We start from the raw sequence: 12,944 nt of genomic DNA on the forward strand, positions 1-12,944 counted from the left end.
ATATATATATATATATATATATATATATGTGTGTGTGTGTGTGTGTGTGTGTGTGTGTATGTGTGTGTGTGTGTGTGTGTATACATACATACATCCACACCTCTTTCTCTTTCTTTTTATTTCTTATGCTCTGTTAGAGTATTTACAATCATGATAACATTAAAGAATTCCTCTACTTGGAGTAAAGATGAGGCAGCAGGCTGATTCTCCTCTGGACAGACTTCTAGCTGTCATGTCTCCCCTAGACAGCCCAGAGCAGACACCTTTACTTTGTTCTGGAAGTGTTACACTCTGTAGCCCAGGTTGACTTGGCATTCATTAGGTAGCCTATGTGTCCTTGACGTTGTGGCAATCCACCTGCCGTGGCTTGCTGGGTGCTAAGACTACATGGTGGTGCCTAACTCTTGAAAGGGTATCCTTCATTCAATGTCACCTCCTGCATCCTAATGTTAGTATGGGGTTTACTTAAAGAAATCACCCCAAAAGATACAATGCATATATCTTAAAAAGAATCAACTTGTCTTTACTTCAATTTTTTGTTTGTTTATTTGCTTTATTACTTCCCTATTGTATGATGTTTCACTCTTTTGGCTTTTGGGGGCCCCACTACCCAACTCCCAGATAAATCACATACACAGGTTTATTCTTAGTTATGAATGCCTGGCCTTAGCTTGGCTTATTTCTTGCCAGCTTTTCTTACCTTAAATTATCCCGAAGACCTTTTGCTTCTGGGCTTTTAACTTTCTCTTACTTATGTCAATCTTTCATTATTACTGCAAGGCTGGCTGGCTGGCTGGCTGGCTGGGTGACTGGCTTGGTGGCTGGCTGGCTGGCTGGGTGGCTGAGTGGCTGAGTGGCTGAGTGGCTGAGTGGCTGGGTGGCTGATTCCTAGTGTCCTTTCCTTCTCTCATTTTTTCTTCCCTCTTCTTTCCCTGCAAGAGTTCTTTTGTTTATACTCTCTTCCTGCCAGCCCCGCCTATCCTTTCTTCTGCCTCGCTATTGGCCATTCATCTCTCTTTATTAGGACCATCAGGCGTTTTAGACAGGAAAAGAACCACAGCTTTACAGAGTTAAACAAATGCAGCGTAAACAAAAGTCACACACTTGAAAATAATATTCCCCAACATTTCCCCACCAGCTAGGGGACAGGGGTCTGACAAGTACTTGGTTGGGGCAAACCCAACCCCTGCTACCTCATTGTTTCTTTACTGTCTAAGCCCTTAACAAACATAGGCTGTTACTAGATCTCAGGCAAACTTGAACTAGTACTAAATCTCACTCAAACTGCTCCCTTTATCTCCTGAGAGAGAGAGAGAGAGAGAGAGAGAGAGAGAGAGAGAGAGAGAGAGAGAGAAACGTATCTAGACAATCACTCCAATTTCCTGACACAGCCTTCAAGCCTGCATTTAACCCCTCTCAACTGGGGGGGGGGGTTCTCAGCGACTCTATGCTGAGAGTCACCTAGATATTTTGCTACATAAAACAGATGTCTCCATCTGTATGTGATTACTTAAAGTGAATTAAAATTAAGCAAAACTTAAAAGTCAGCTGCTCCGTGGCACCAGCCACATTCTCAATGTCCAATAGTCATGTGTCGCTAGTGGCTGCCACACTGCCAGGCTCAAGTGAAATAATCTTCACCGCAGCAGGACATTCTAGTGGCCGACACTGGTTTGATCTCCTTCAGCCCACGTCCATCAAATGGAACAATGAGGCCTGCACTTACATCTTCAGTCTCATTGTCTGAATGCACGTTTCTGCCTTCACTATCTGGATATTCTTTTTTCTTATGTGAATTCGTCATTTCATTTAAGCAGGTTTCCTTCCGCTCTGCCTGCTCTTGTGCTGTGTGCACGCTTTGCCCTGCCCCTGGGCTGTTTCTCATTCTTGTCCTTATATATCTTGCAGAACCTGTGACATTCACCATCAGGGTCATTTGAGTTAAGAGACAGAGAAGGAGAGGTTCCGTCAGGACTATGCAGGTACACTTCCCCCAATGGCTTGTTACCTCACCTCTAAATAGCTAAAGCATTTATCTCTTCCAGGACCTGGGGGCCCTGCTTTATTATCAGCCCAGTGTGTGTTATCATGGGAAACGCACAGAATTTGTAGTCAGAGGATAGGCTTTCCATCTTCACTACTTCCTAACCACATGGCCTTGGGCGAATGACTCTGGTTTCCATTTCTGTAAAATACAGTTAAAAATAGCAAGCGCCATATCGATTTCTTTCACTGATATTTTTTGTTGGTTTTTCTAAGGTTTATGTGCATGTGTTTGCAAACCGAGTGAACATATGTAGTTTTTGCTGTATGGGAAGGCACAAATAACGATGTCGTCCTTGGTGTCTAATTGGCATCCTATCACTTGTAATTAAAATCCACTTTGGACTATGTATTCAACCCACACTATGCAGAAAGTAAACGCAACTTGTTGGATTTGAATATGAGAGTGTGAATAGTAGAAAAATATTAAATATGTGTATCTCTAGATCTAAACATAATGAATAATGATATATATGTATATACATGTATATTTTTATTTAATAGATTTGCATACTTTTCTCTTCAGCTAAAGTTAAACCCTTAGATATATGAGGTCTGAACTATAAAGAAGCAAATTTCTATATTTAGAGAAGTATAATAATAAATTGTGGTGTTTTGGTGTGCAAAAGAGTGACACAATAGCCCGGAATGGAATATAACAAAGGTTTATTTATCTGGGGATAAACTCACAGAAATAGTAGCACTCCACAATCCTCTGCACGTGCTTGGAACTGGAATTAAATCCAGCAGCCAAAAGGCCCACACATACTTTTCATCTGCATTTATAGTACATGAGAACATGCCCAAAGTAGGCCAGTATCTGAAAGGCTATTGGTTGAAGGAGTTCTCATAGCACTCCCCCTTTTGTCTAAATAAGAGAGTTCTAAGCCAAATATAAAACTATATACAATAAGAACAAATGTCAAGTATTGTCCAGGGAAATGAAGAGGTAAAAACATACATAAAAAATTAGAATGACACCAGCATTAACAGCATCAAACAAGAAACATATGCTAAATGTTTCAATAGTTATCCTATCCTAAGGAATCTATCTTATGTTAAAAATGACTCGAGTAAGACATGAGAAAAAAGTAATTATGATTATCTTGTCTTCAATCCTATGAAAGACCTGATAAGGGAAAAAATATTACTTGAGTAAACGGGAACTGTAACCAAGCAACTTCCAAAAGGTGCAAAAAATGACAGAGACAATCGGCTACCTGGGCAATCACCCAAAGTCTCATTTGCAACGTTGGGGCAACCAACTTGGGCTAAGACCACTTTCAGACATTTGACAGACCATTTTCAGAGGCAGGAAAATTAGAAAAATAATCTTACCCTGTTTTAGAAAAGTTTGGCAGTCTTTTTGCTTGTATCCTGCTTGTCTAGTCTGGACACTGTGCATTTTGTCAGTGGTTGAGGCAGGGGCAGTTCTTTGCCCAAAGGCCAGTTTTGTCAAGAAGAAAACAAGCTCCAAGTGTAGTGCCTTCAGTGCTCAACATTCTCTTAGGAATAGATTGGCACTGCCAGGAGCAATGATGTCTCATGTCAACAGAATTCTAATTTATTTAAATGCCATATTCTTTGAAGTGTTTGAAGATTACCTATCTATGCAGAATACAATCTTTATGCATCTAAAGAACCTGACTAGTCTAACTATAAGTGTGACAAACATAGATGACTATTGACCTGTAATTCTTTTTTTTTTCCTCCAAGACAGGGTTTCTCTGTAGCTTTGGAGCCTGTCCTGGAACTAGCTCTAGTAGACCAGGCTGGTCTCACAGACATCTGCCTGCCTCTGCCTTCTGAGTGCTGGGATTAAAAACATGTGCCACAACTGCCTGGCTTGGCCTGTAATTCTTAATGTCTATATAGCTTAAAGACTAACCTTCACATTAAAAAAATTAAACAATCTTTAAACAAATGTGTAGCCAATGAGGATAATGACCTCAAAATGTAAACAATATATAAGTATCTTGATTGGAGCTAAAAATGTATAGTGCAATGTGATAAATATATCCTAAAATTGCATCAATATACAAAATGTCTTAAGCAGAGGTAGAAACATGCATACATACAAAATAATTATGCATAGGTGCACAAATATTATAAAGAGAAATGGGAGCATATTTAATATAATAAATACAATTTGAATTTGTATCAATATACAGGAATTTATACCAATATAAATTGTCTATAAATAATGGCTCACAAGTAATAATCTAATCTACCTATTATCCCATCCCATCCAATCCCCCTTTTTTATTTACCAAAAGAGATCCCTGAGCTTACTTAATTTTACCCCCAACCCTATACCAATTATAGCCAACCCCTAATAGATGTCCCTAACCCTGAGGACAAACTTTGTTGGAAGAGGGAACATCATTTTCTAGAATTACTTCCAGATGTCATAGGGTCAATGTTATTTTTATGGGATCCTGTAAAAACTAAAATGATGGTTAAGTTTCAAGATTAATGTCTGGCATAATTGCAAATAGTCTCTGAGTACTTGGTAGAGTTTTTCTGAAGCTTTATTTGAAGTTCTGACCAGAACATTGTAAAAAGGTGCACCATGTCAGCTAGCCAAGTTGGAATCATCTTGAGCAGCTGGTACCCAAAATCAGTCTTAAATTGGTGCTATCTGCATAGTGACATCATATCAACCAGGTGGAATCGTTGTGGGACCTGTAGCTCTCAATAATTAGGAAGAAAATTAAAATAATATATCCAGTTAATTCATTCTCTTTTCCCCTCTTCACTTGTCCTTTCCCCCAAATTTTCTAACACTAACTAAGTGTGATGAAAAATTGAATCCCAAATATATCCAAGTGTTTCATATTCATTTTATCATGGGACTCATTAATCAGAAATAGTACTTGGTACTGTGTTTTTTTCCCCTTTTCTGAATTTTGAAAGACTAGATTTAGAGTCACGGGTTAAAATAATCCCATGGCCTCCTTCCCAGCTGTTCTTCAGCTCTCCCAACATCACTGCAGATGGGCCTGTGGATGCCTCATGGGTCAAAAAGTGTGTTCTAATTCAGTAATGTGGCCTGGTTTACTGCAGATTGCTACAGAATCATGGACATTTAAGTAAGGACGGGTCAGGCAATGGAAAGTGATGTGCAGATCAGATAAATACCATCTGTGAAGATTAAGATTGAAATACACTCAGAGAGAACCCTTACAAGACTCTGGATTTTGGATTTTAGGACTGAAGAAAATTTAAAAAAAAAAAAAGAGAGATGGCTCTGTGCTCCTTGGAGAGGTGTGGACAAAGACTATATTCAGCTGATTTAGATTTTTTACTTCAAAATGCTGTTAATGGCTCTTCATCGGGACTTGGGCCACTATTGTCATGTTTGGTAAAAACCAGAAACAGAGAATATAAGAGTGAATCATGACCTTAAACACCATACAATAGGCTAACGAGCATCTTCTGAGAATGGAGGAGAGGTTAGGGCATGACTTCCAAGAAATGGGGGGAAGCACTCTTTTCTTGTCTTCGGGGAGAAATGTGCTTTTTAAAATTCCTGGGAGAACTGAGACAAAACCTGAAATAGAGTTTGGTTTCTTGGAAGTAGTGATCCTAAAAATATCTTGGGACGGCTTGTCATGTTAGCAAATGAATGACTGTGAAGGAAATTAACTAGAGCATGTAGATGTGTCTGCGAGATTCTGAGCAATCTGTTTAGCTCCAGGTAAACAGAATGTTCAGAGTGGGAACTGTGAGCGTGATTTAGCCAAGCAATGCTTTGCAATTATTCCCATATGGAAAGAGGAAAACAAACATGTTCTATCTTGTAATTGTCCTATAATTTGGCTTCTTTGGTTTTGACACACACATTAAAAATGATACATAATAGAGGATCCATATATGTGTATATTTGTGTGCTGCTTAGTATATAGTTGAGGGTTTACTTTGGAGGTCTTTGAAACACAACAGGTAAAATGTCACACAAGGTGATGTTCATACATAACACATCTCAGTCATAACAATAACAAAAGACGAGGCACTTGTCTAAGAAATATACAGATCCTACAGTAGAAAAATGAGGGAAGAAGAATCAATTGACTACGCCACAGATATTCTATGTATACTTGTACATACAAGCAGTTTATTAGTACATATAATTATGTGTTTATATATGCCTTTTGCTGATTAAAGGTACAGACCTACATCCTTATGTACACACAAAAAAATTAGTAACAAAGCAGCATTATCCAGCCACAATGGCAAATAATATTTCTGAGCACAAACAATGCCAAAGTTTCAGTTTGGTACACAATGCAATATGTACTATTTTTCCTCTAAAACTAAACATTCTCTCTTTATTCAACTGCCTTACTTTCAACTGATTTTTCCCACTCAGTTCTTCTTACTTGGATTAGGTTGACCCTAATCCCAACTTTCTGGATCATAATGTGATCCAGGACTAATCCAAAGAGTCAATTTTTCTGTCTTTAGAAACAATAACCATTTCAGAGATGAGCACACCACCCTCCTTGGAACAATAAGTTTCATATTCAAGACTTGAAGTAAACTGTTCCTATCCAAAATTTGTTCCTTCACCAGTTCTTAACTACAAGAATATAAACCTGGAGCTCCTGGAAGTCAGTTTCTGCCAGCGAGGAGGAAAATGTGTAAAAATGTGTAAATTTCTTTAGAACAGACTGGGATCAGGAGGTAGCTGGAGAAATACTATCACTCATTTATTTTTGGAATGAAACAAACAGGACAGAGTCAAGAATCTTCATTGGATGCCTTAGTGGGTTAAAAGGCTTTTGAGTCACTAGGCATAATATTAGACATTTCAATAATATAGACTGGGGTGTGCTAGAATTTTTTTATTGTGGGCACAGCCAAGAAAGAGCCACAATTATTTATTGGGTGCTTCAGTGGGTATGAAGCTTTTGAGGCACTTGGAAAACTATTGGATGTTTCAATCACCTAGGCTAAAGTGTACAGTACAGATAACGTCTCTGGTGTGACAAATGGTAGCTTATATTCTTATATTATTCTGTCATCATTACTGGTGGAAGGGGATCAGCACAGTCCTCACTACTGGAAGAAGAATAAGAGGGTGAGGAAGGAGAGGGAGAAAAAGAGAAGGAGGGAGAAAGAAAGAAGAGAAGAAGGGGAAAAGAAGAACAAAAACAAGAAGAACAAGAAAGGACAAAAGGAAGGAAGGAAGGAATGAAGGAAGAGGGAGGGAGGGAGGGATGGAGGGAGGGAGGGAGGGAGGGAAGGAGGGAGGGAGAAAGAAAAGACTAAAGAAGGGAGGGAAAAGAAAGGATAATACTGCACTGTATTTTTATAGAACAGAGGTTATAATATTTCTTAATGACTCAGACTACTGATGTTTGTGCATTATCTCATGACAAACGAATCATGAAAACAAAAAAGAAAGCAACCTTAACCCTCAAGTGCAGTAGAAATAAGAAAAGAAAGGGTAAAGTCTACTAGTCTTTTCATTATTCCAAGCTTCAATTAACCAGTGGGGCTTGATGCTAGGTCCACTATAATGGCATCAGAGACACAAAGCTTCTAGTATTTGCAGATTGTGTTTGAATCACCCTATGAGATCACCAAAGTCCCTTTCCTTGAGACTTAAACTTGAGTTGAGACCTCAGATAATCAATTCTATTCCTCTTTAAATAATCATAACATGGAAACAACAGGAACCACTGTATGAATAATTAAATGTTCCTGCTCTGAACAGCTCCAATTGCTTCAGAATTCAATAATATAAACTATGGGAAAGGTCCAAGATATAGGACATTTTTTCCTTCCTGATTTCCACTGATTCTATGAAACAAATGATCAGATAAAGAGCTATTCTTATTCTAATACTGAAAATAGCATACCGTTCATTGTATTTTATGTATATGTAAAGAGACATCTTTCTTAAGTTTTTTGGACACATGGAATTCTGTGGGATATCCAAATACCTAATGTAATGGGAGGTTCCAGAATTTTGATGCCCAGTAAAACTAAAATCAATCTTTGTCTTTTGTGATTGCACAAAGACTTTGCTTACAAAACATGCAAGAAAGCAACATAATTGCTTAAATATCTTTGGTCATTTTCCATGAATATTCATCCTGGGTCATTTATTTATTGTAGTTTTTGATGAAATCCATGAAAACCCAAGAAAAATAACATTCTAACATATGACCTCTTTGTTATTAGTACACATCAGAAGTAAGTTGATTTCTTTCTCCAAATGATGGTTACCAATAATAGATTGTTTGAGTAATAGAAAAATTAAAATTTGCCTATTAATTGCCACATAATATATGATTGGCATCTACTTAAATAATTGCAAGTCAATTCTGTGGGGAGAAAAAGAGAGATAAATCAATTCATTTGAAAGTCAATGGAAAAGTCTGTAAGTCGAAATACATCTTACTGAAGGTTACTAATAAATACACAATTCTCATATCCATGCAGGCATAGGTTACTCAAAACTTACACTAACCTAGAAAACCTAATGTCAAGGGGAGCATGATCATCAAATTCATTTCACAATATTCATTCTCTAATCTATTCATGTATAATTAATTATCAAATGAATTGAGATCTAAACACTTTGGGTGGCCACTGTCAAAAGCAAAACATTGTTCTGCTATTTCAAATAAATCTACTTGAATCCTGGCCAGGCATTATATAAGGCAAATATCAGTGCTATCTCTGAATGTATACTCTGCCAGGGCAGACACCTATGAGCCTCTGAAAACAGAGAAGAAATAACGTTTTGCCAGGCTAGATTCTTCCCCTAACAATATCTGTGTTCCAGTAAATAATAGCTTTTATTCATCTGTCCACACTCCTGGCAGGAGAGCAAACAGCACAGTCACCACTACTGGAAGAAGGTGGAAGAAGGGAAGGGGGAGGAGAAGGGAAGAGGAGTGCAGGGAAGGAACACTCTGTGAAGTGAGCTATTGCCCAGTAGCAGAGTCAAAAGTGGATCTGCACATAATTTGCACACAACATAATTTGCTCACTTACTTTTCACGAACAAAAAGAGCCTGCGTGATACCTGTTGTGGAAAGGCATTTGCCTTCTGGCACAAACTGGAAGATTCACTTTCTCCCTTTTTAATAATAATGTCTCAGCTAACATCACTATCGGATTGGAAAAAGTATGTAGTAAACATGGGTTTAGCCCTAATCCTGTGTCTGATGATAATTTAGGTGTATTAAGGCGGCTACTTGTTGGTTCCCGGCCGCTTAGCCTCAACATAATCACACAGAAACTTTATTACTTAAATCACTGCTTGGCCCATTAGCTCAATCTTCTTGTTGTCCAACTCTTACATAATAATTTAACCCATTTCTATTAATCTATGTATCACCACATGGCTGTGGCTTACTGGCTAAAGTTCTGGCATCTCTCTCCAGCAGGGCCACATGGCTTCTCTCTGAATCCACCCTTCTTCCTCCCAGCATTCAGTTCAGTTTTACCCAACTGCCTAATTTCTGCCCCACTATAGGTCCAAAGCAATTTCTTTATTCATTAATGGTAATCACAGCATACAGAGGGGACTCCCACATCACCTAGGCATGAAACTTCGGATGTTTTTCCCACAATGTTCCCTAGAAAATAATGTTTTACAAATGCACACTAACTTCAAAATAAATATTCAAACTGTGATTCCAAAATAATGACACAGTTTATGAGAATCAAATGAAAATAACAGATATTTAACCACCATTGAAACAAACTATGTTCATGAGGTACTACTTACCATGGCAATGTTCCCCTAAGAGCCGTAGACTATCTGACATAAACTCGGAGAACAGGCAGGGTAAGCATCCTTTCAAGTTGTGGGTCAGGGGAATATAAAAGACTTCCCCAAGCAAGGGCTCTTACTCTAGACCTTGGTTGCCTTCCAGAAACTTAAGGGAAGACCCTAGTGATGAAGACACCATACTCTTCAGACAAAAGCCTTGGAGAAATCAAACTGGCCTGACATGGAAGCCTTTTTCTTGAAAACTGTCTCTAATAGTGCTGGAAGAAATTGTGGAAACTGCAAAGAGAAAAAAGTCCATATTCCAGCCCATCTGTAACATATTTGAACAACAATGACCAGTAGATAGATAGATAGATAGATAGATTTATAGATATATACCTTGCCATTTCTACACATACGTATCCTGGAGTAACCAATTGCTATATGATTGGACTTAAGGCCTATTCAACAGAAGTGAATCCAAAACCTAGCACCTACCCATGACTGGTAAGGTCATAGACCATAGAAGAGAGCAAACTACTGTCATTTCACCAAATAAGTATGATTCCTAACTATATTCTAACACTTATCCTTTGAGCACATACAAGTGTAGCTCTCGCCCATCATCCAAGAAGCTTCTTTTTGCAGCAGATGGAGACCTTTACAGAAAGCAACTGGTCAAAACACGAAGACCACCCAGTCTTGGAGTGTCCAGACCAAACTGATACATCTACAACCCAATCCCTAGGCTCAGAGAACAGGATGGAAGAAGTGACTGGAAGATTGTAAGAACCAGAGGATCAGAAAAAAAAAACATGCCTGCTGCAAGATAGCATTATATTTATTTGACAGGGAAACTGTACCTAGGGAATCTGAACAATGTGATTACCCAAGTAAGACCTTAAACATGCCAACACCAATTGCCATGCCAAGGTAAAATGGGAGATCTCACAATGCTTCTTTCCTAGAGGAGCAACGGCAATTAATTGTTGCTGAGAAAGCGAGCATCAGTCTTTGCCAGGTATGAGGCCCTGATAGTTTAACCAATCCCAAGAGGTCAGAGCTAAACACGTCTCAGCAACACTAAATGATCAGTAGGTTATATTTATAAACATATTCATATATGTGCGTAACAAGTATACTAAAGAATAAAGAGAACAAATTTGAAAAGGAGTGGAAGGGACAAGGAAGGAATTGGAAATTCAGGACTCATAGATAAATCTTCAAAAATTAAATGGAAAAAAAGATTCACCAGAAAGAATTGGTGAGATGATGAATGACATCATGAAGAAAGGAATGTCTTTGTGATATTTTTATAATGTGTTCCTTTTCACATCTGAAGATCACAAGTCTGTGTCTTTAGACTACATGGGATTTCATTTGATTGGTCTTTCATTACTTAGATTTGGTATTTTTCCCAAATAGCAGTTAAAATCCCAAGATTAGAAAAGATTCCATTCCACATTTAGAATTGGCAGAAGGATCCAAAGAAAGCAGTTATTTGGGGTGGAATTTTATCTGTCATTTACACAGTGACTCATCCTTCCCTGGTTCTTGATGCCTTTAAGCGTAACTCTGGAGAGAGCCTTGAGTTGGATCTTGCTTTGTTAGGAAAACTGGGAGGGCAATTAAACACATACAATAAATTTACAATATTGACATGACCGATGAGTGTGATTTTAGTTCTATTACATTGTTTCACATTCTTAAACGCCTTGGATAACTCTGTGAAGGTTTTGGTACTTTCTTGGACATTAGAAGGCATGCATTTTGCTGAAGCTGCTACCTTTCTACTAACACCTGTATAATGACACTGTCACTAACTTATTTAGAAATTTAGTATTTACTATGTACAACCTTGACATCGGGCAATACCTGTTTCTTTCCACATTTTTCTCCTTTTTTCCTTTTTTCTCACTTTCCAGCTTTAATTACTGATATAATTTTACCCTTAATATTTTTTCCTAAGAATATTCAACTCTCACATGCCTTGTGAACTTTAGCTTCCATTGTTTTACTTCTTAGTAATAACTTTGAAAATGTCAGGGGATTAATTTGATTTCCATGAACTACTTTTTCCTCCTCTAGCCGCCTGTTAGCCTTGAAATATCTTTAAAGTAATATATATATATATATATATATATATATATATATATATATGTATATGTATATTTTTTTCATTAAGATTTTTCTCTTCCTCTTCTAATTTTTTTCTTCTGTGAGTCCACTGAATTTTTCAGCCCGTGTCCTACAGATCTTATAACGAAATACTGGTACTCTGTGGTTGACAATGTCTCGTCTGTGAATACAATATTGAGGGCGTTCTGAGAATAGTATTAGCAGGTATCTTACCTAGTCTATTTAAAACATCACTTGGTCAGGCATCAATGCCCCAACATATAAAAGATATAATAATTCATTGCTCTTCTTTTCTAAATACTTTAAAAAATATGAAGTTATACCACTTGCTAAAAATATATTCCACTGTTTTATATTTTTCTTTTTGATATAAAATGTAATTATATTAAAATGTCCAAACCTCCCCCTTTTACATACAAACAATTCTGCAGTTTATAAAATGCATCAGGTTATCAGAATTCAGTTCCAAGGCTGATAAGATTAAGATTTCTTTTCCTTGCTTGATGTAAGTTGAGGACTCTGTCTCTTGAGGCTTCTGTTCTCCTTGATTTGTGGCCTCTTCCTCTACTTTGCAAACCAGGAATCCTTGTTTAACAAGGAGGAGTCCTTGTTACAGTTTTTGTCTGCCTGCCTGGTACCTTTGCTTTACCCACCCCCAGCCTCTACTATTGTTGCTTCTCTGAACCCTCTGACTCCCTTTTCTTTAAGGACTTTGTAGTTGGCTTGAACCACTCAGATAATCCAGGATAATCTCCCCATTTTAAGGTCAGACGAGTAACTTTAATTACATTCACAAGGTCCTCTTCAATGGTACCAAAATCAGCGTTTGATTACATTTTCTTTTTATAGAAGGAAGAAGAAGCAGAGGGGGAAATATCTCTGTAATTCTGCTTCCCATGACGTATTCTTGAAGAAAATGCATCATATGTTCCACTCACCACTGAAATATAAATCAGCATACATTGAAATATTTTCTTCTATTTAGATGCAGATCAACAATGAAGAAGAAGGTAACAGGAACTCAGGC

Source organism: Myodes glareolus, chromosome 26, assembly GCF_982192425.1.
Source record: "Myodes glareolus chromosome 26, mMyoGla1.1, whole genome shotgun sequence".
NCBI classification, from domain to species: Eukaryota; Metazoa; Chordata; class Mammalia; order Rodentia; family Cricetidae; genus Myodes; species Myodes glareolus.